Source organism: Scyliorhinus torazame, chromosome 1 (assembly GCF_047496885.1).
Source record: "Scyliorhinus torazame isolate Kashiwa2021f chromosome 1, sScyTor2.1, whole genome shotgun sequence".
NCBI lineage: Eukaryota > Metazoa > Chordata > Chondrichthyes > Carcharhiniformes > Scyliorhinidae > Scyliorhinus > Scyliorhinus torazame.
The window spans coordinates 365,317,995-365,341,073 of record NC_092707.1 but is presented as its reverse complement, the minus strand read 5'-3'; positions in this window follow the sequence as shown (position 1 = coordinate 365,341,073).

Sequence of the window (23,079 nt, the reverse complement as noted above, 5' to 3'; positions counted from 1 at the left end):
CTCAATTCACTGGGCGGACATCACCGCGTCATCAGGCAAAGCGAAGGGTGGAGGGATTTGCCTCCTCATCAACTCCTCCTGGTGCTTGGATGTGGTGACCCTGGCGACCTACTATAGCTCAATCAGGACAGGGGTGCCAGGAGAGCAGGATTGGTACGAGGTGGAATGTGGGTAACAAGAGTTGTTGGTGGGCTTGTATGGGACTGTGATTGGGCAGCCAGTTAGTTTCACAGTGTAATGCACAAGGGGCCAGGTGCTATCCCTCACTCAACATGGCTGCCGAGCACAGCCAGGCCTAAAAGAAAACGGCCACCGGCACCGGTGACCTACAACCCAAAAGTGAGACCACATCAATCTGGGAGATGAGGTTCGGCTGGAAAATAGATTGGGAAGCCTTGGGGTGGGGGTCAGGAACTAATGGATTCCTGTGTGGATTGCTTGCTTTGTGCCATTTGCAGCACTTTGTAGACAATGCCCAGGGCTGGACTGTGGGTCCATTTTGGAGCTTGGGTCCAGATGGATGAGAACCTGTATCGGTAACTTGAACCTGTTTTGTGTGGATAACTATGAACTTGACTGTGTGGCACTTATTTCATTCATTTCATTATGTGTATTAATCAATAAATTGTCTATTAATTGAGCAAGCTTAAGGTTGTCTTCTTTGTATCCAACCCCAGCTATGCCATCGCCCGACCCCTTGTTGCATCACAATAATTAAACACAACATCATCAAACAATGACCATTAATGAGGTCTTAACTACTCTTATTTTATTTCTGTTTAGAAAATGTTATTGGTGTTTTATTTGGATATACTGGCAGAGTTATGCAGTTTTTCACATTAGGACTGTCTGGTGTAATAAAGTCCACAGTAGAACAGGGGTATCTGACATGGCAACACTCTGTTCCATGAGTTTTGTTAGTCTGGATCTCCCGAGGAGCGGCAATGATCATTGGATTGCCACTTTGCTAATAAATTTCCCCAACCCAATACTGTTCCGCATTTCTTTCGGGACCTGCCAAACCCGACTTTCCCAGACATATGCAGCACAGCATCCATCAGGGAATCCTTTCGAAGTGGGGTAGAATTGGGGACGACTGGGAGTGGCCCCTTGTTATGGAACCTAGTTACAATATGGTAATTGTAATATCCAGTTTGAATTGGAGTGGATAGATGGGTGAATGAGTGGATGGGGAGGGTGTGGGGGTAGGTGGGTTAGATGGCAGGTGGGTATTGGGTCGGGGGGTAGTTGGTTCCAATCAGGAGATGGTGTGGGGGGTATTCGGGTGTTTGGGGGTATATTTAGTTTGGTAAGTAAGTGGTCGAAGGTAGTCTGGTAGTCGGGTTTGTTGGAGGGGTGGTCAGATGGTTGAGGATGTCACATTTTATTATAATCGCTCCCAAGGGATTGGGTCAACACATGTGGGTTCACTTATTCAGACTAGGCACAAGAGAACAGTTGTACATCGATTTAAAGCCTGAAGACATCAGAGCTGTGTGTGACTATTTTAAAGCAATTAAAACAAATTAAGCAAATCGGGACAAATTATACAAGAGCCAAAGGGAACAGATTCGCAAAGGGGAATCATAACCAAAAAAGAACAAAATCTCAAAGGAAACATATCAAATTAAAACAAAATGTTGTTCCAGAGCTGTGTGTGCTACTTTTGGGTAACCAAATAAACTAAGTCAGCAAGTTGAGGGATTAATTAAAAGGGAACCCCATGGGCAGCATGGTAGCACAGTGGGTAGCACTGTTGCTTCACAGCTCCAGGGTCCCAGGTTCGATTCTGAAGTAAGGAGACCAGCACTGTACACTGTACTTCAGGTGTGGCCTCACCGGCACCCAATACAGCTGCAACATAACTGTCATGCTTTTAGACTCCATCCCTCTGGCAATGAAGGGCAAAACTCCATTTGCCTTCTTAATTACCTGCTGCACCTGCAAATCAACTTTTTGCGATTCATGCACAAGGCCACCCAGGTCATGCTGCAATTTTTTACCATTTAAATAATGGTCCATTTTGCTGTTATTCCTACCAAAATGGATGGCTTCATATTGACCAACATTATACTATGAATCTATTACCATGTGACTCTATACATCATACCGTGGGTGGTGTTATTCTCTTGTCCCATGTTAACCCTTTCTCTGTCAAGCACCTTTACATTATAATGGCATGCAAAACACATAATATAGCAGTCTCAACAATGTTAATGTGTAGAAACAATTAAAAGATATTGTTGAAAGGTCTATAGGAACATAAGACATAAACATGGGGCGACATTCTCCGACCCCCCGCCGGGTCGGAGAATCGTCGGGGGCTGGCGTGAATCTCGCCCCCGCTGGTTGCCGAAGTCTCCGGCACCGGATATTCGGCGGGGGCGGGAATCGCGCCGCGCCGGTTGGTGGGCCCCCCCGCTCGATTCTCCGGCACGGATGGGCCGAAGTCTCGCCGATAATTTGCCTGTCCCGCCGGCGTAAATTAAATCACCTACCTTACCGGCGGGACAAGGCGGCGTGGGCGGGCTCCGGGGTCCTGGGGGGGGGGCGCGGGGCGATCTGACCCCGGGGGGTGCCCCCACGGTGGCCTGGCCCGCGATCGGGACCCACCGATCCGCGGGCGGGCCTGTGCCGTGGGGGCACTCTTTCCCTTCCGCCTCCGCCACGGTCTCCACCATGGCGGAAGTGGAAGAGACTCTCTCCACTGCGCATGCGTGGGAAACTGTCAGCGTCCGCTGACGCTCCCGCGCATGCGCCGCCCGGAGATGTCATTTCCGCGCCAGCTGGCAGGGCAACAAAGGCCGTTTCCGCCAGCTGGCGAGGCGGAAATTCCTCCAGCGTCGGCCTAGCCCCTCAATGTTGGGGCTCGGCCCCCAAAGATGCGGAGCATTCCGCACCTTTGGGGCGGCGCGATGCCCGTCTGATTGGCGCCGTTTTGGGCGCCAGTCGGCGGACATCGCGCCGTTTCCGGAGAATTTCGCCCATGGTGCTGAGGCTTTTGAATGCTCTGGGAAGAGCTAACTGGGTATACAGCATGCAGATTTGCTCAGTAGAATTTGAAGCAAACAGAGAGGGTACAGAGCAAAAAGATTGATCACATCTGCCAATGAGGAACATTTGGAAAACCTAAAGCTTTCCTGTCTAATGGGAAACCTTATTGGGTGGCACGGTGGCGCACGGTTATCACTGTTGCCCACGGTGCTGAGGACCCGGGTTCGATCCCAGCCCTGGGTCACTGTCTGTGTGGAGTTTGCACATTCTTCGCGTGTCTGCGAGGTTTTCACCCCCACAACCCGAGTATGTGCAGGGTAAGTGGATTGGCCACACGAAATTGCCCCTTAATTGGAAAAACATAATTGGGTACTCTAACTTTATTTTAAAAAGGGAATGATACTGATATTTGCAAAGTACATTTAATATAAGACCAGATTTAACTTTAAGAAGTCAGGCCATAAGCCAAGCATTAAGTTTATGAAAGGGACATTTAAAAATATTTTAGAAAAGATCCTTTGCCGAAAGGTTGATAAAAGTTTGGAATAATTTCCCAACGCTTTTCTCTCCCTTGATCTTTTCCTTATGTTCGGAGTGGGCATTTCAGGTTTAGCTGAATTGTCCAGAAATTTAGAAAATACAAACACAAGAACACTAAAGGAGAAACTCTGGGACTAGCTGGATAGCTCTTTTGGGAGCCGGTGCAGACACGATGGGCAGAATGGCCTCTTTCTGTGCTGTAAATAACAAAACAAGGTTCAATTTCCAGCACAAAACCTCATTCAAAAGGAGTGCTTGTTGGATTCATGGCCAGAAGATTGGGAATGATGTAAGTGTGGGGTGCACCGAACCCTATCTATGTTCTTGTTGGCAAGGTTGTTCTGAGACAGCACCTAACAGGATTTATGCTGAACAGTTTATTTCTTTAAATAGAGAATCCCATAGCTCCATCTGGTCTGCATTCCTACTGGCAAGACACTAATTCCAGTAATAACCTTTGTTAAAGGCACTTGTCCATTGAAGTTGGAGACATCTAATCTACTTGTCCCTACAACCTTTCTTTGTGAACTGTTCCAAAAGCTGATTTCCCTTTCAGGAATATTTCCTTCAGTCCCTTATAAGGGCCCCTTCTGTTGATTCCCTTATTTCCCATTTCTTTTACTTTGTGGTTAGCATTTTCTATCCATGGATATTTAATAATAGTAATCTCTGGATTACTGCCCGAGCCACGTGCCAATTGGCATAGGGTTGAGAAAAGTAGGGAAGTTAACACGTGGCTAAAGGAGTGGTGCAGGAAAGAGGAATTCCATTTCATGGGGCATTGGCATCAGTACTGGGGCAGGAGGGACCTGTACCGTTGGGACGGTCTTCACCTGAACCATTCTGGGACCAGTGTTCTAGCGAATAGGATAAATAGGTTGGTCACAAGGACTTTAAACTAGCAAGTTGGGGGGAAGGGAAGGGTAAAGCTATGGACAGTATAATGGTTAATAGAGAGCAAGGCAGCAGGTTACGTGACAGGTTATTATGTAGAGATATGGGTTCAAAGACAAGGAAAATTAGGAGAAAGGGTAAGAGGAAAAATAATTTGCGAAAAGTTACTGATCAAGGTGTTAGGATTCATAACAAAGACATAAAAAACAGCATAAGTGTACTTTACCTGAATGCTCGTAGTATACGGAATAAGGTGAATGAGTTGATGGCGCAAATCGTCGTGAATGACTATGATTTAGTGGCCATTACTGAAACATGGTTAAAAGATGGTCACGACTGGGAGTTAAATATCCAAGGGTATCACACTATACGAAAGGATAGAATGGACGGTAAAGGCAGTGGTGTAGCTTTGTTGTTTAAGGATGGCATCCGGGCAATAGTAAGGGGTGATATTGGTGCTATGGAGGACAAGGTTGAATTAATTTGGGTGGAAATCAGGAATAGTAAGGCGAAAAGGTCACTGATAGGAGTAGTCTATAGGCCACCAAATAGTAACAGGATGGTAGGGCAGGCAATAAGCAAAGAAATAACGGATGCATGTAGAAATGGTCCAGCGGTTATCATGGGAGATTTTAATCTGCATGTCGATTGGTTTAACCAGGTTGGTAAAGGCAGCCTTGAGGAGGAGTTTATAGAATGTGTCCGGGATAATTTCCTGGAACAGTATGTAATGGAACCTACAAGGGAACAAGCGGTCCTAGATCTGGTCCTGTGTAATGAGGCAGGATTGATTAATGATCTCATAGTTCGGGATCCTCTTGGAAGGAGCGACCACAATATGGTGGAATTTAAAATACAGTTGGAGGATGACAAGGTAAAATCAAACACTAGTGTTTTGTGCTTAAACAAAGGCGATTACAATGGGATGAGAGAAGAACTAGCTAAGGTAGACTGGGAGCAAAGATTTCATGGTGAAGCAGTTGAGGGACAGTGGAGAACCTTCCGAGCGATCTTTCACAGTGTTCAGGAAAGGTTCATACCGACAAAAAAGAAAAACGGTAGAAAGGGGAAAAATCGACCGTGGATATCTAAGGAGGTGAGGGAGAGTATCAAATTGAAGGAAAAAACATACAAAGTGGCAAAAATTAGGGGGAGACTAGAGGACTGGGACGTCTTTAGGGGACAACAGAAAGCTACTAAAAAAGCTATAACGAAGAGTAAGGTAGACTATGAAAGTAAACTGGCTCAGAACATAAAAGCAGATAGTAAAAGCTTCTACAAATATATAAGACAAAAAAGAGTGGCTATGGTAAATATTGGTCCTTTGGAAGGTGAGAAGGGAGATTTAATAATAGGAGACGGGGAAATGGCTGAGGAGCTGAACAGGTTTTTTGGGTCAGTCTTCACAGTGGAAGACACAAATAACATGCCAGTGATTGATGGAAATAAAGATATGATAGGTGAGGACCTTGAGATGATTGTAATCACTAAGGAGGCAGTATTGGGCAAGCTAATGGGGCTAAAGGTAGACAAGTCTCCTGGCCCTGATGGGATGCATCCCAGAGTTTTAAAAGAGATGGCTAGGGAAATTGTAAACGCACTGGTGATAATTTATCAAAATTCACTAGACTCTGGGGTGGTCCCAGAGGATTGGAAAGTAGCAAATGTGACACCACTGTTTAAAAAAGGAGGTCGGCAGAAAGCGGGTAATTATAGGCCGGTAAGCTTAACTTCGGTTGTAGGGAAAATGCTGGAATCTATCATTAAGGAGGAAATAGTGGGGCACCTGGAGGGAAATTGTCCCATTGGGCAGACGCAGCATGGGTTCACAAAGGGTAGGTCGTGTCTGACTAATTTGGTAGAATTCTTTGAGGACGTTACCAGTGCAGTAGATAACGGGGAGCCAATGGATGTGGTATATCTGGATTTCCAGAAAGCTTTTGACAAGGTGCCACACAAAAGGTTGCTGCATAAAGTAAAGATGCATGGCATTGAGGGTAAAGTGGTAGCATGGGTAGAGTATTGGTTAACTAACAGAAAGCAGAGAGTGGGGATAAATGGGTGTTTCTCTGGTTGGCAACTTGTAACTAGTGGGGTCCCTCAAGGATCAGTGTTGGGCCCGCAGTTGTTCACAATTTACATAGATGATTTGGAGTTGGGGACCAAGTGCAATGTGGCGAAGTTTGCAGACGACACTAAGATGAGTGGTAAAGCAAAAAGTGCAGAGGATACCGGAAGTCTGCAGAAGGATTTGGATAGGTTAGGTGAATGGGCTAGGGTCTGGCAGATGGAATTCAATGTTGCCAAGTGTGAGGCTATCTATTTTGGGAGGAATAACAGCAGAATGGATTATTATTTAAACGGTAAGATGTTAAAACATGCTGCTGTGCAGAGGGACCTGGGTGTGCTGGTGCACGAGTCGCAAAAAGTTGGTGTGCAGGCGCAACAGGTGATTAAGAAGGCTAATCGAGTTTTGTCTTTCATTGCTAGAGGGATGGAGTTCAAGACTAGTGAGGTTATGCTGCAATTGTATAAGGTGTTGGTGAGGCCATTTGTGTTCAGTTTTGGTCTCCTTACCTGAGAAAGGACATATTGGCACTGGAGGGAGTGCAGAGGAGATTCACTAGGTTGATCCCAGAGTTGAGGGGATTAGATTATGACGAGAGGTTGAGTAGACTGGGACTGTACTCATTGGCGTTTAGAAGGATGCGGGGGGATCTTATTGAAACATATAAAATTATGAAGGGAATAGATAGGTTAGATGTGGGCAGGTTGTTTCCACTGGTCGGGGAAAGCAGAACTAGGGGGCATAGCCTCAAAATAAGGGGAAGTAGATTTAGGACCGAGTTTAGGAGGAACTTCTTCACCCAAAGGGTTGTGAATCTCTGGAATTCCTTGCCCAGTGAAGCAGTTGAGGCTCCTTCTTTAAACGTTTTTAAGAAAAAGATAGATACCTTTCTAAAGAATAAAGGGATTCGGGGATATGGTGTACGGCCGGAGAGTGGAGCTGAGTCCACAAAGATCAGCCATGATCTCATTGAATGGCGGAGCAGGCTCGAGGGGCCAGATGGCCTACTCCTGTTCCTAGTTCTTATGTTCTTATGTTCTTATTTATTGTCAAAGTAGGCTTACATTAACACTGCAATGAAGTTACTGTGAAAATACCTCAGCCGCCTCACTCCGGCACCTGTTCGGATACACTGAGGGAGAATTCAGATTCCCCAATTCACCTAACATGTCTTTCGGGACTTGTGGGGGGAAACCGGAGCACCCGAGGAAACCCACGCAGACACAGGATGAACATGCAGACTTCGCACAAACAGTGACCCAAGCCGGGAATTGAACTGGGGACCCTGGCGCTGAGAAGCAACAGTACTTTTTTTTAATAAATGTTTTTTATTGGGTTTTTGAACAAAGTATATTTACCGTTATGTACACAAAATAGAATATATACATATATATATATAGAGAAGAGAAAGGAAGATGCACAAAAAACAAAACAAATCAACAACAAACAAAAGTTAGAATAAAATAACTAGTAAGGTACTATGTGCTGGCTCAACAACAGCAGCTCTGTACAATTGGCAGTATTGTTTTTAGCACATAGTAGGCATCTGATTGTGGGGGGAGGGGAAACTGGGAGGCGGGTACATGTTAGCCGTTTTGGTTGCTGTGACTGGAAGAGTCTAAAGGTCTGTTCCTTTTTCACAAACACACATTTATTTCCTTCCAACAGCCTTTGCACAAAACTCTAACTATACATCACCTGACAGAGGCCACCCGAAGCCCCTTTACATATGAGTGTCCATTAATGGATACGTAATATAAATGAGACAACTAATTGCAATGTCTCTTAACCCATTACTTAACAGTCTCCCCTTCCTTGGAGACAAAAAATAATTAGGTGAAAACAAAATTTCAAGAAACTCAAAAACACACACATGATTTCCCCCCTCTTTTCGTAAAACAGTCTGACAGTTGATAGCTCCTGTCGACCCATTTAATTTTTGTTATTTCCCCTCTGTCCAACATCTGCTGCAAACTTGCGATGTCTATCCGTAACCTCTTTTCATTGACACTTTTTGTAGAGTGCACATTTTCCCACAGGGATTTATTGTCAATGTGACAGTCAATAGATATATTACCCAAATCTCCTAATCCCAAAATTTCTGTCAATATCATACTTATATAAAAGGCCATATCCACCGCCTCTACAAGGCTTAATGTCTCAGCAGCCAAAGTGCGTTTTACCACTCTCCTTATTTTCTTTGTTTCCCATACAAGCGGGCAACATTTACCATTGTTCCCCAAAGGAAAATTATTAAAACCTCCTGCGCTTGAAACCCCATCACATACATTTGCGTAGGACGCATCACTGTAAACTATGAGTTTCAAGTGCCTATGGTCAACTAAAACCGGGAACTTCAAAACACACTCCTGCATTTTTAATTTGGCCAACGCTTTATTTGCTCTTATTATGTCTTCCACTTTGGGATAATTCATTTTTATACTCAACTCTAAGACATCAAAACTCACGTCTGGTCTAGTCTGACTACCTAACCAGTTCAGTTGCCCAATTAAACTTCGCAGTTGCTCTTTTTCTATCTTTGAAACAATTGCGTCTTTTTGTGAAACTCGGCCACGACTAACTGCTATTGGGCTGATGCTTTCCAAATAGGATTGCTGACGTAAAGTTGCCCCTAACTTAGTCTGTCTAATTTCCAGTCCAATATATTTAAATGCACCGGAAGCCTGACTTCCAACCCTGAATTCTTTCCTCAAACCAGAGATTACAATAGCTTCAAAATCACTAGTCCCACCCCACAAAAAATCATCGACATGCATCATAAAAATGCCAGAAAGATTTCCTTTATAGTGCCAGTAAAACATTGCAGGATCTGCTTTCAACTGGCAACAGCCTAACTTTAACAAAACTGACCTTACCGAAAAATACCAGACTCTAGATGCATCATTTAATCCATATACACATTTGTTCAACTTCCAGAGTACCCCTTCTGTGTTAGCTGCTTCTTTAGGAGGACGGAGAAAAATGTCTCTCTGGAGCTGATGCCCCTGCAAAAAGGCAGCTGTTATATCTATAGATTTGCATTTCCATGCCTTTGTGGCTAATAACCTTTCCTGCTGTAGGTGAATCTACCCTTAAATCCTGATCTTCTAAGTTTTCTTCAAATCCCCTTGCCACAAGCCTGGCCTTTGACTTATAAGTTCCATCCGAAAGAACCTTTTCCGTGCAAATCCATCTGTGGGATAGAGCTCTTTGTCCCCTATCCGGTACCTCCGTGTATACCCCAAATTCACTCCAACTATGCAATTCTTGCTATTTAGCTTCTTTGATAACTTTTTCATCTAATTTATTTGAAGCCACCAAAATCTCAAAATCTCACGTGCATGTGGGCTTCTACTCCTATTAGTATTAGTAGTCTTACTCATGTTCCGAGATCTCGATAAACTATATCCCCTCTCCCGCCTGGTATCTCGTTCTGTACTGCTAGATCTTTCCCTTCTGCTGTGGGATGTCCTTTCAATAGTTCTCGACCTTTTCCTGCGGACCTGTTCACTATCCGATCTACTATCTGAACTGGCACTGCGTTTCTGTGCCCTCCATTTTTGAACTTTGTTTTCTCAATCCATTGTCTTGACTCCTTCCCCTGAATGCTGTACATTCAACCAATGTTTATACTTTCCAGTAGCCTGCCCTGCTCTACTAATAACAGTTGCATCCTTCCATTGATTAGACCATTCAGGCAAGTATGTCACTTTTGTACCAACTGTTGGCAGTTGCCCTTTCGGAAAAATGTCCTGTTCTAATTCATCAGAAGTGTTGTGTTCCTCTACAGAAACCCTGTCTATATCAGTTAATTGGTCCTCATAGTTCTGTAACACATGCGTACCAGATGACTCTGGTTCCTCGTCATGTCTGTCTCTGCTCTGTCTAAATTTGAACATTTGTAATCTGTACCCATTATCCTTGATGAATGTACCCTAACAGTTTGATTACCATGTTGCAAAATAATTGTTTTGCCATCTATGCCTATGATCTTCCCTGGGTCTTTCCATTCATTAGAATTGTCTCTCTTATAGTATATCATGCTTCCTTGCTGAAAAACAGCATCTGATGGCCATACATTATGTTTTAAAGCTCTGCGAATTCTTTCAGAGACTTCTGCTTCCAAAAAAGCTTTTCTACTGCTATGTAATGCATTTAAATGTTAAATGTTAAATATTAAAAGCAAAACCAGAGCTAATTGTAGTCCCCTCCCAAGCTGGAGGTTGGTCATCCAAAACGGATGGAATTTTAGGATTTCTACCAAACACTAATTGATAAGGACTATAGCCCCCAACTATCTGCAATGAATTCTTTGCATGTACTGCAATTTGGTCGATCTGCCAAAATTTTCCAAAACATGTCATCGATGATAGCATGATTTCTTTCACAGACACCATTACTAAATGGGCTTTCTGCAGCCGTAATCATAACTCTGATATTCATGTTTTCACACATATCCCTAAACTCATCATTAGCAAATTCTCCCCCATTGTCTGTAAGCAATTTTGCCGGTGGACCCATTCCTGTTCCTATCCATTTTTCCATGATTTGATCCAGAATTACTCTCTTTTCCTTACTTCGTACAATCGTTGATTGACTAAACCTGGTTGCTAAATCTACAAAATGCAAAATAAATATATTATTTGCTTTATCCCAGTTCTTAAGGTCCACGGCCACAATGTCGTTAAAATCCCTGGTCAAAAGTAGGGTCACTATCGGTCGTGCTGGTGTCCTTCTGTACTTCCTACAAACTTCACAGCGGTCGCTAACCTGTTCTATCAGTTTAGTATAGTCGTCATCCCTTACCCCTGCATCCTTTAATAAATATTTCAGCCTCCGAGGAGACGGATGTGCAAATTGCCTATGCAGTTTTAATAACACAAGCTTTTTATCAGCTAAAGTCCCATTTTAAGACATCCTTAACCACTCTACTTGAAATATTATTTGTCAGTAATGGAATACAATAGTGTCCCAACTGTGAAAATTGTAAGTCCACCATCTTTCCAAAAATTATTGCCTTATCCTGTTCCATATCCAGTTTCATGTGTGCTTTCTTCATCGACGGTCTGCTCAGAAGCAAAGGTATCTCACTTGATACAACATCCGTGCTAATGAAATGATTCACTCCGGCAATATTGCAAGGGATCACCACTCTTTTCAGCGACTTCAAGTATTATCATCCCCAAACCTGAAACTTGTGGAACTTTCAAATTCCTTAACTTTGTTACAATTTTCAGCATTCAAAGAGTCCAGGTAACATTTTAACCAGTCAATTCCACACACAGTAGATGTGCAGCCACTGTCCAATATGGCACAGTTGAAGGATTCTGCAACCAACACCCTCATTACCAGCGTAAAACTACTTGTCAATAGGACAATGCCTTCTTTCTGGTCACTATCTTTTTCCTCTTCGACTCTTCCGTGTCATGTGTTGCTTCAAACACTCTATCATAACACGTTGGACAGTTGAAAGCATAATGGTATTGAGAGTCACATCGAAAACATCGATTTATCATGCCCCGTGCATTTCTGGGGTTCATCTTCCTATTGTAAGTTCTAACTGGGTTTCTGTCTTCATAATTTCCTTGTCTCGGTCTCCTTCTATAGTCTTGAGCCCTGTTCGTAGCCATACGATTTTGCCATCCTGTTAGTAGTGTGTCTTCCATATTCTGCCTTATTGCAGGCTGACCTATTTGCGTCATCAGAGCCATCGGAATCGAATGTTTCCCCAGAAACTTTTGTAAAGCTTTTGTCATCTGTTCGAATAAGGTATCCTTATCAGTAAACTGAACTCCTGTCAAAACCAGGAGCCTATCCATGTTGCTCACTCTACCAGTCAAGTAATTTAAAGGCCAACACAGACTGTGGAAATTCCAGGTTGTGTTTCTGCAGCCTTTTATATAGTCTGTCAAATTCCATTATATAGTCTTCCAGGGAGATATCCTCCATTTTCTGGAACTTATCAAAAACTGACCATGCTTCATACGCACTTAACAAGTCATCTTTCTTATAAACCTTATCCATATAATGTAATAAAGTCTCCAGACCTTCTTCTGAGTCTAACTCTTCCAATTCCAGTTCAGAAAGCACTTTGTTTTGGATTTTACTGCCATATGGTAGAGAAAGAGCCAATGCCATACCTTGTTTTCTCTTTCCCAAAGCAGTTACTTTAGTCCACATAACTACTGCACTTCTCCATTGGTCGTACGATTCCCTTTCAGAAAATAAGGGAGGATAGTCATATCCAGCCATCTTTATCCTCGGTTCAGCCATATATCCCTTTTTTTTCTCTTTTCTCACTCACTCCTTGGTTTGATCTGGAAAAGTTGTATCTTTCAACCCTTCACATTTACACAGCAACCATCCTCTGCTACCAATTGTTAGACGTTTTAGTTGCTGTGATATGAAGAGTCTAAAGTTCTGTCCCTTTTTCACAGACACACATTTATTTCATTCCAACAGCCTTTACACAAAACTCTAACTATACATCACCTGACAGAGGCCACCTGAGACCCCTTTACATATCAGTGTCAATTAATGGATACTTAACATAAATGAGACAACTAATTGCAATGTCTCTTAACCCATTACTTAACAGTACATATACATTTGGGCGCCGGGGAAACAATTACAGAGGGCAATACGCGAATAGATCTGGTGTTGGTGTTGTCGCTTGCTTCTCTCGGACAGTTTTCGCTGCCGTTGTCGTCTCGCGGGCACCTCCGCTTCAGCCGTTCGTCCCGTCTTTCTCCCAGATTTTCCTTGTTCTCTGCTCCTGTCGATGCCAAGTTTGTTATTGTTTCCCATGCCCTCCTTCCGGCTGTCATTCCCTTGCCTCCCCCCCCCATCACCTCACTGGTTCCCCTCTATTGTTCCCTGTCTCCTCCCTTTTCCACCCCCTCCCCCCTTCCCTTCTCCTGTGGTTCACCTTTCTTTTCTCTTACGTTTAGCTGCTATCCCCCCACCCCCCGGTCTATCCCTCCCTCCCCCGCCTTGGCTACTTTCCCCTGATTCTTGGCTACCTGGCTATTCTTCTGCTTGTTCATTGGCCACAAACAGGTCCCGGAACAATTGGGTGAATGGCTCCCACGTTCTGTGGAAGCCATCGTCTGACCCTCGGATGGCGAATTTGATTTTCTCCATTTGGAGAGATTCTGAGAGGTCGGACAGCCAGTCTGCAGCTTTGGGTGGTGCTGCTGACCGCCAGCCGAACAGGATTCTACGGCGGGCGATCAGGGAGGCAAAGGCAAGGGCGTCCGCCCTCCTCCCCAGGAATAGATCTGGCTGGTCTGAAACCCCGAAGACCACCACTTTCGGGCATGGCTCCACCTCATCCCCACCACTTTGGACATTGCCTCGAAGAAGGCTGTCCAGTACCCTGCAAGTCTGGGGCAAGACCAGAACATGTGGGTGTGGTTGGCCGGGCCTCCTTGGCACCGTTCACATCTATCCTCCACCTCCGGGAAGAACCTACTCATACGGGTTCTTGTTAAGTGGGCTCTATGTACCACGTTTAGTTGCGTCAGGCTGGGCCTTGTGCACGTGGAGGTGGAGTTGATCCTATGCAGTGCTTCGCTCCAGAGTCCCCACCCTATTTCAATCCCCAGGTCTTCCTCCCATTTCTTTCTTGTTGCGTCCAGCATGGTGTCGGCCCTTTCTACCAGTCGGTCATACATGTCGCTACAGTTCTCTTTATCTAGGATGCTTGTGTCCAGTAACCCTTCCAGTAATGTCTGTCATGGCGGTTGTGGATACGTCCTTGTCTCCTTTCGCGGGAGGTTTTTGAGTTGCAGGTACCTTAGCTCGTTCCCCCTGGCTAGCTGGAATTTCTCTGTCAGTTCATCCTGTGTTGCGATCCTGCCGTTCGTGTATAGGTCCCTGTCTGTTAGTGTCCCCTCGTCCTGTCTCCACCTTTTGAAGGTGACGTTAGTCAGCGCTAGTGCGAACCTATGGTTGTTGCAGATGGGAGCTTTGTCCGACATTTTGGTCAGGCCAAATTGCTGCCGTAGTTGGTGCCAGGACTGGAGGGTGGCTATCACCATCAGGCTGCTGGAGTGCTTTTTGGGTGGGAATGGGAGTGCCGCCATGGCGAGGGCCTGGAGGGAGGTCCCCATGCAGGAGGCCTCTTCCGTGCGCACCCACTCGGCTTCTGGCTCCTTGATCCATCCCCTTATTCGCTCGGCTGTCACCGCCCAGTGGTAGCATTGTAGATTTTTGTTTTTTGTAGGGCCTTCTTTGGGATCCTAGCATTCTTCCCCCCCAAACGAATGCCATGATTAGTTTGTCTAGTGCTTTGAAAAAGGCCTTGGGGATGTAGGTCGGGATGGATCTGAATAGGAAGAGGTACCTGGGCAGCACGTTCATTTTGATCGTCTGGACTCTCCCCGCGAGGGAGAGTGGGAGTGTGTTCCATCTTTGCAGGTCCTTTTTTACTTCCTCTGTCAGACTGGTGAGGTTCCATTTGTGGATCCTTTCCAGTCATGGGCTATTTGGATTCCCAGGTAGCGGAATTTGTGTCGGGCTTGTTTAAACGGCAGTCCTGTTAGTGCTGCCCCCCCTACTTGTGGGTGTACCGGGAAGATCTCGCTTTTGCTCATGTTGCGTTTGTAGCCCGAGAAGGTGCCAAACTCTTTCAGGCGCGTGATGATTCCGTCCATGCTGCTCTGTGGATCCGAAATGTAGAGGAGCAGGTCGTCTGTATAGAGTGAGACTCTGTAATCTCTGCCGCCCCTTTGGATCCCCATCCAGCTTTTTGCTGCTCTGAGCGCAATTGCTAGTGGCTCGATCGCTAGAGCGAACAGCAGCGGTGACAGTGGGCATCCTTGTCTGGTGCCCCTGTGCAGCTGGAAGTATCAGGAGTTGGTGTTGTTGGTCTGTTCGCTCGCCATGGGAGTTTTGTCTCAGCGTTTTACCCAGGAGGTGAACCCTGTTCCAAGCCTGAACCGCTCCAGTACCTATATGAGGTATTTCTATTCGACCCTGCCGAAAGCCTTTTCTGCGTCTAGGGAGACGATCACCTCTGGTATTCTCTCCCTGGAGGGGGTCATTATCACGTTTAGCAGGTGCCTGATGTTCGAGGTTAGCTGTCTACCTTTGACAAAACCCGTCTGGTCCTCTGCGACCACCTCCGGCACACAGTCTTCTCGCCATTTGGCTAGGATTTTGGCCAGTATTTTGGCATCTGCGTTCAGCAGTGAGGTGGGTCTGTATGACCCACATTCCGTTGGGTCTTTATCTTTCTTAGGTATCAGAAAGATTGGGGCCTGTGCTAGCGTAGGTGGCAGTGTGCCCCTAGCTAGCGAGTCTGTGAACATCTCCCGCAGGTGCTGTCCCAAATGTTTTGTAGAAGTCTGCTAGGAACCCATCTGGTCCCGGCGCCTTCCCCGCCTGCATGGAGCTAATGCTGTCCATGATCTCTCCCAGTGCTCGTTGTGCTTCATCCCAGATTCCCCCATTGGGGGCTCAGGTGTACAGCCCTTGGTAGAAGGCCTTAAAGGTTTTGTTAATCTTTTCTGGTTCTGTTTCTAATGTGCCTCTGGTATCCCTGATTTGTGCAATTTCTCTGGTGGCTGCCTGCTTTCTCAGCTGGTGTGCCAGCAGGCGGCTGGCTTTGTCTCCGTGTTCGTATAGGGTCCCACGTACTTGGCGGAGTTTCATAGATTATCATAGAATTTACAGTTCAGAAGGAGGCCATTCAGCCCATCGAGTCTGCACCGGCTCTTGGAAAGAGCACCCTACCCAAGGTCAACACCGCCACCCTATCCCCATAACCCAGCAACCCCATCCAACACTAAGGGCAATTTTGGACACTAAGGGCAATTTATCATGGCCAATCCACCTAACCCGCACATCTTTGGACTGTGGGAGGAAACTAGAGCACCCGGAGGAAACCCACGCACACACGGGGAGGATGTGCAGACTCCGCACAGACAGTGACCCAAGCCAGAATCGAACCTGGGACCCTGGCGCTGTGAAGCAATTGTGCTATCCACAAGGCTACCGTGCACTGAGGCTCTGAGTTGGTGCACTGCTTTCCTGGTGGAGAGCAGGTCAAAGTTCCTTTGTAGATCTTTCCGCTCCACCAGGAGCTCCACGGTCGGGGCTCGGAGTATTTACGGTCTACCTCCAGTATGGAGTCAACCGGCTGCTGCCTAGCCGCCCTTTCCTCCCTATCTCTTCGAACTTTGAAAGCGATAATTTCCCCTCTTACTACGGCCTTGAACGCTTCCCAGAACGGGGGGGGGGGGGGGGGGGGGGCGGGGGGGGGGGGGGGGAGTGAGACCTCCCCATTTTGGTTGTACTCTGCTATGGCCTGTGATATCTTTTCGTTGAAGGCCTTGTCTGCTAGTCTGCTAGTAGGGCAATGTCCAACCGCCATGTAGTGTGGAGCGTGGTCGGATATCACAATTGCGGAGTATTCCACTGTGTCTATCCCCGGAAGCACCGTTTTCACCACCACAAAGAAGTCAATTCTGGTGTATACGTTGTGCACTGGGGAGAAGAAGGAGAAATCCTTCTCCCCTGGGTGGGTGAATCTCCAGGGGTCCACCGCTCCCATCTGTTCCATAAAGTGACCGCGTTCCCTTGCCATGCTTGAAGTTTTCCCCGTTTTGAAGCTTGATCTGTCAGTCGTTGGATCCTGTACACATTTGAAGTCCCCCCTGTTGTGCTTCTCTTTTCTGTGGCTCTGTCCCAATTATGGCAATCAGTGAATTTGCCTTCTTTCTATGTTATCTATGTCCGAATGCTTAGAGTCGCCAGGTATCGAATGATACCACCACAAGTTTCAACCGGCTATCGATCAGTGGGCGTTGAACTTAGACTCGCTTCTGGTGTTGCTGCGATTGACAATGGCTGTGACCGAGGTACCAAGGCCAAAAGAGAGCGAATATATGGCAAACTCTTCTTCTTATACCCGGGGGGTTTCGCGCTCTTTTGGGCGGTCCTTCGATTTGGGCCTTACTAATTGGGTGATCTCTGATCACTCTGTTCGATTCCGTAGCCAATAAGTGGATGGGGATCTGGATGGCTGGGCGTGTCCCAAGCGGTCACTGACCCCGTTGTTTGTGTTTCCCTTGAGCAGGGACTGTCCCGGTTGCTTGAGTACCAGTCCTTTGTTTTGGTGAAGATGGGCCATCAAATGCTAATCAGCCTTATTACGATGCTAATTGGACGGAGTTTCAATACCGTCTGGACTTTTGCTGGCAAATATGCATTTCAGGCTCTGAGCCTGCCTGAATTTTGCTTTGTCCATTTTACCCGCCAGGCTTTGCGGGTTCCTCTGCACCTACTTGGAAGCGGCCATCCCAGATGGCTACACTCCGTGCTCTTGATCCTCAATGCGAAGCGTGAAGGATCACAATGCTGGGTCTGCTTTGTTCTCTTGAAATGCCGGGTACCCTTAACCAAGGACAGGTTCTACTCTACTCTGTCCTGTGGGTCCAAAAATATTTACCTAATTTTCCCTAAACAACACATGACTAAGAATCTCTAGGGGGCCATTTAACATTCAGTAAAATGGGAACCTCTAACTGTCTCTAACTAGACTACACTCATGTTGCTATTTAACAATCAAAGAACTTGTCTTACAACACAAAACAAATCCGATAGCAGCATCTCATTTCTTCCTATCACTAATATTCACATACATAGGAAAGTAAACTTTATTAACAAAACAACAACCGCGGAATTTATTAAAGAAAAGGTTCAGAAAGAGTGTGGGGTTTGCTGGAGTCCGAGGAAAGGGGCTCGAAATGTGTATACTGGAGGGCGGGAGGCTCTCCTTCTCCATTTCCACAATCTAATTGCCTGAATGACACTGTACAATATGGTTATCACTAGTAAGGCTTCCACTGTGTAGGACAGTGAATACCACTCGACGAGGTTCTCACACCATGTGGGGGTATCGGTGGCTCGGTGTGTGTGTGGTGTAGTGCTGGGGGTGTTGTGTTGGGTGGTCGTGTTCAGGGCCTGTGTGGTGAGGGGGGTAGAAGTGGGCAATGCGTGAAACTGGACTGTTCCAGTGACGATCATGATGCCGATCATCAGGGTCGTCTTCATCTTATTCGGGCTTTCCTTCGCCGTCGAGCGTCTTCGTATCTTTCTATGGGAACAAGCATAGTATCTGTTATAATCGTGTTGTTTAACATCTCGTATGTCCATCTGTGCCTCCTTAACGTCAAATTTCCCATTATAATCGTCACCATATGTGACTCCCTCATTTTTTTTTTAAAACAACCATTTGTGGAGACAAGACATCCGGAAAACAAATTCTGTGTCACAGTGCGAGCACTCTCGCAGCCTGTGGTCGATGGGCTGAGTGGGCGGACAATTTGTTCGTCCTCTGCAAACTTGCTTTTCCAACCAAGTGTTTCTGACATGTAAATAGTATGTGGAGGAATAGTAACCGAAGGGTTGCCGGGAAGGGCAAAAGTTGTGGCAAAAAGCATTCTTTAAACCACAGGACTAGAAAAGAACAGGAAAAGAATTTTGAAAACAAGTATTTGAATGGGATGGTGCGTAAGATTCGCAGCAGGGCAGGAATGGGTGGGATCCCCGGGTAGGGCGGTGATCAGTGCCGTTGCTCCACTACCTGAGCTTGGCTGACCAGATGTATAGGGGGTCCCCAGGCAGGGCGGGGATCAGTGCCGTTACTCCACTGCCTGAGTGACCTTCCAAGAGCGGTAAGAATCTGTAACTATATGGGCTCCAGACAAACTTGTTTCACTAACTGCCATGTGGCGTCAGACGAGTAATTATGGCTGCATCAAGAACATTAGTGTGAGGCCGAAAGAATAAACTGTATCAAGAAATTCAGTGAGATCGACACAAATAGTCGCACAAAGAACAAACATTCAACATTTAAAGGGAACAAATTAAAGAAAGAAAAACGGGCAGGCTCCATCAGGGTACAGGACACCGTAAATTTCAATCGGTTCCTGACTCTCATCATCTGGACTCCTCAAGATTCCATTTCAAAAAGATTTGCAAAGGGGTTACCATGGTGGGAGTCAGACTCGGAGTTGTCACCATCTCCCGGGTGCCTACCTCTTTCATGGAGTTTGCACGCTAACGCGGCGTGTGCTGATGTGGGGTCCATTTCATAATTTCTCGTCAAGCAACAGGAATTGTCACGGTGCCAGTGCTTCATGTTCCATAGGGAGGTTGTAAGGGGGCTGTCGCTATCGTCGGGTGACTGGGCAGGTTCCGGAGTGGGCAGATAAACCATTTCAAAGGGCCGGAGTGTATCGTGGTCTGGGTCTCTGGGCCTGTAGTGACTGGGGCCTGGTTCGTGGGAGCTTTGTTCGGGTCTCTCAGGGGCTTCAGTTGTGCTTTCGCTGTCACTAGAAGCCGAATCAAGCGTCAGGGTGAAATTTGATCCTGGGGGCGTCGTCAAGGTCTTGTCTGTGGACGTGTTGCTGCTGCTGGGGGAGGTGGAAATTGGGTTGTCAGTGGGCGGGTCCTCATTGTCTGCCATCACCACTGAGAGGTGGTGCGAGTGGCTGCACTGCGTTCCATAAACCTTAAGCTGATTTACATGGAACCATCCTGATTTTCCGTTTGGAAACGTGATTTTAGATACTGAGGGGCTTACTTTGTCCGAGATCGAATAGGGTCCTGCAAATTTAGGGGAGAGGAATGAGCTAGGGTTGTATAAGGTGATCATTACTTGCTGTCTGACTGTACACTCTGTCGGGTGTACTGTTCTATCAAAGCAGGCCTTACTCTGCTTTTGTTTACCGCCTAGTCGAACAGCTGCAGCGAGCTGTGCTGCTTTAATATTCTCTACCATGTGCTGGACAGTTTTCTCATGGGTCAGGGCGGTGACTGCGAGGCTGGCCAAATCAAGTCCGAATAAGTATTCGGTACCCTTCATGGATCGTCCGGTCATGAGGGTATGGGGCTATATCCTGTTGAGCTCGACACTGTGTTCCTGATAAACATCAGTGCGAATGGGAGCACTGTGTCCCATGTTGTGTTGTGTTGCTGCACCATTTTCCTTAGTGTGGCTTTAAGCGTCCGATTCATGCGCTCCACAATGCCGCTGGACTGCGGGTGATAGGCAATGTGGAACTTTTGTTTCATCCCAAATATCATCATGACATTTTTCATGACCCTTTCCGTCAAGTGGGAACTTGGTACGTCTCAATACTACGGGGGATTCCCCATCTCGTAGAAATCTGCTCTGTTAAAAACTTTTAACGTGGCCTTGGCTGTGGTTAGTTTTCGATAGGAACGCTTCGACCCATTTTGTAAATGTATCTATCACCACTGACACATATTTGTATCCATTTCTGCAGGGGGGGGGGAGAGGGCCAATATAATCTAATTGAAGATTTGTCCACGGGTCATTTACAGGGCGGGTGTGTCGGAGCTGGGCTTTTGTCGCATACCTGTCGGGGTTGTTTTGAGCACAAATTAAACAGTTTTCGACGTAATGGGACACGTCGGTTTTCAAATCAGGCCACCAGCAGAGGGGTCTGAGGTGGGAAAGGGTGGATTCAATCCCTTGATGTCCATGTCCGTAATGGAACTTACAAATGATCTCATTCCTGTCCTGGGTGGGGACTACATAAACTCCATCTTTTAAAACGATTCCCTCATGGACGTCAAAGAATTTCTAAACTTTTCATAGGGAGCTGGGAAGTTTCCTTTTAAAATCTCCTTTAATGCTTCGTCTTCTTTTTGTGCCTGGGCTAGGTCTTGGATGTTGGTCTGTGAGACCTGAACTGCGTGTACTGGGGCACTCTCGGGGTTGCCAAAGGTGGCCGTGTCGTGAACCTGCCTTCGCTAGGGCGTCAGCTTTCACATTACCGGGTGGGGAGGAACGATGGTGACTTCTTACTTTGACAATGCCATATTTCCTGCCTTTAGCTGTCTGAAGGATATGTTTGAGCAGTGGGGCTGAGGGTAGACGTTTTCCGTCAGCGGAAATAAATCCTCTCGATTCCCACAGGGGTAGGAATTCCATTAGGCTGTTGCAGACATACAAACTGTCCAAATATATATCTGTAGGGGTCGGGAATGAATCGGGGTGCTGGACAATGTAAGCAATGGCCGCTAACTCGGCTGCCTGCGAACCTTAGTGTCCAGGCAACTTTAAAGCTATCTCTTCAAAAGCATGTCCCTGCGCGTCTTCTACATAAATACCACAGCCTGTTATCCTTTTTCCCTCAAGGACTGTGGAGGAGCCATCTACGTAAATTCTCAGTGCTTTGGCTGTGGGCTGGGGTCCAATGCCTATCTTTCTTGGTACCGACTTGGGAACAAAGGGGCCTGCGCTGTGCGTTGGGGCTATGATCTTGCACTCATGTGGGGTTCCTGTATAATGCAAATTATTGGCCAGAAACATGTGCGTTTTTGTCCGTTTGTCAGTGATGTCGCGTCCCTGTAGGAGTAGGGTCCATCGCGCTGCCCGAATTTGGCTTACTGTGCCGTCTTTTAGTCTGCCGTCCAATAAAATCTGTGTCGGGGTGTGCTCGGTCAAAATGGTTACTGGGTTGAGTTCGGTTATGTACGAGAAGTACTCTACCGCCAAAAAAACTGCTAATAGGTGCCTCTCGCAGGCTGAAAATCCTTGTTCGACCGGATCTAAGACTCGTGAGGCCTCGCCTACGGGTCGTAGACAATCGAGCCTTTCCTGCAGGAAAACGGCCGAAAGGGTGCGATCTGTAGTCTCTACCTCTATCGCATATGGGGAGTGGGGATCTGGAGCTTGCAAAGCGGGGGCTGTGCTCAGGGCGCATTTCAATGCATCCACGGCACCCATGTGCTGTGGAAGCCATTTCCATGAAGCCTGTTTCTTTAGTAGCTTGGAAAGTGGGGCTGCTTTTGTGGCGAATATATGGTTCCGACAATATCCGAACCGTCCTAAAAATGACCGGAATGCTGTAACTTTTTTGGGCAAGGGCAAATTTACAATGGAATCAATGCGTTTGAGTTCTATTTCACACTTCCCATGTGTGATGACCGTACCTAAATAAGTGACCTTTTCCTGAAGGATTTGGGCTTTCTTGGGGTTAAGTTTGCGTCCAATCGTTGTAAGGAGTTGTAATAATTCAGAAAGAAGCGAGATGTGCTCTTCCTTGGTGTCAGTCTGTAGGAGCAAGTCATCCACATACTGAACAAGGCATTCAGGGCGGGAACATTTAGATAATCCGCTTGTCAATTGTCTGTGAAAAATGGAGGGGGAGTTGTGGAAGGCACGTCCATGTGTACTGCTGTCCCTGGAAGGTAGATGCAAATTTATACTGACATGCTTTGTCCAGTGGCATGGACCAAAAGCCATTACTGATGTCTAATACCAAAAAACATTTCGACTGGAGTCCCTGTCTCAACATGGTCTTGGGACTTGTGGCAACAGTGAGGGCTGCTAGGGGAGCCACTTTGTTCAATTCTCTGTAGTCGATGATCAGTCGTCATGATCCATCGGGTTTTCTTACTGGCCAAATCGGGGCATAATTTGTCGATGCTACGGGTCGAATCACGCCTTGATTCAATAAACTTTGAATTACCTTGGCTATCTCTCCCTCGGCTTGCTGGGGGAAGCCGTACTGTTTCTGGGGCTTGCGATCGGGACCTGT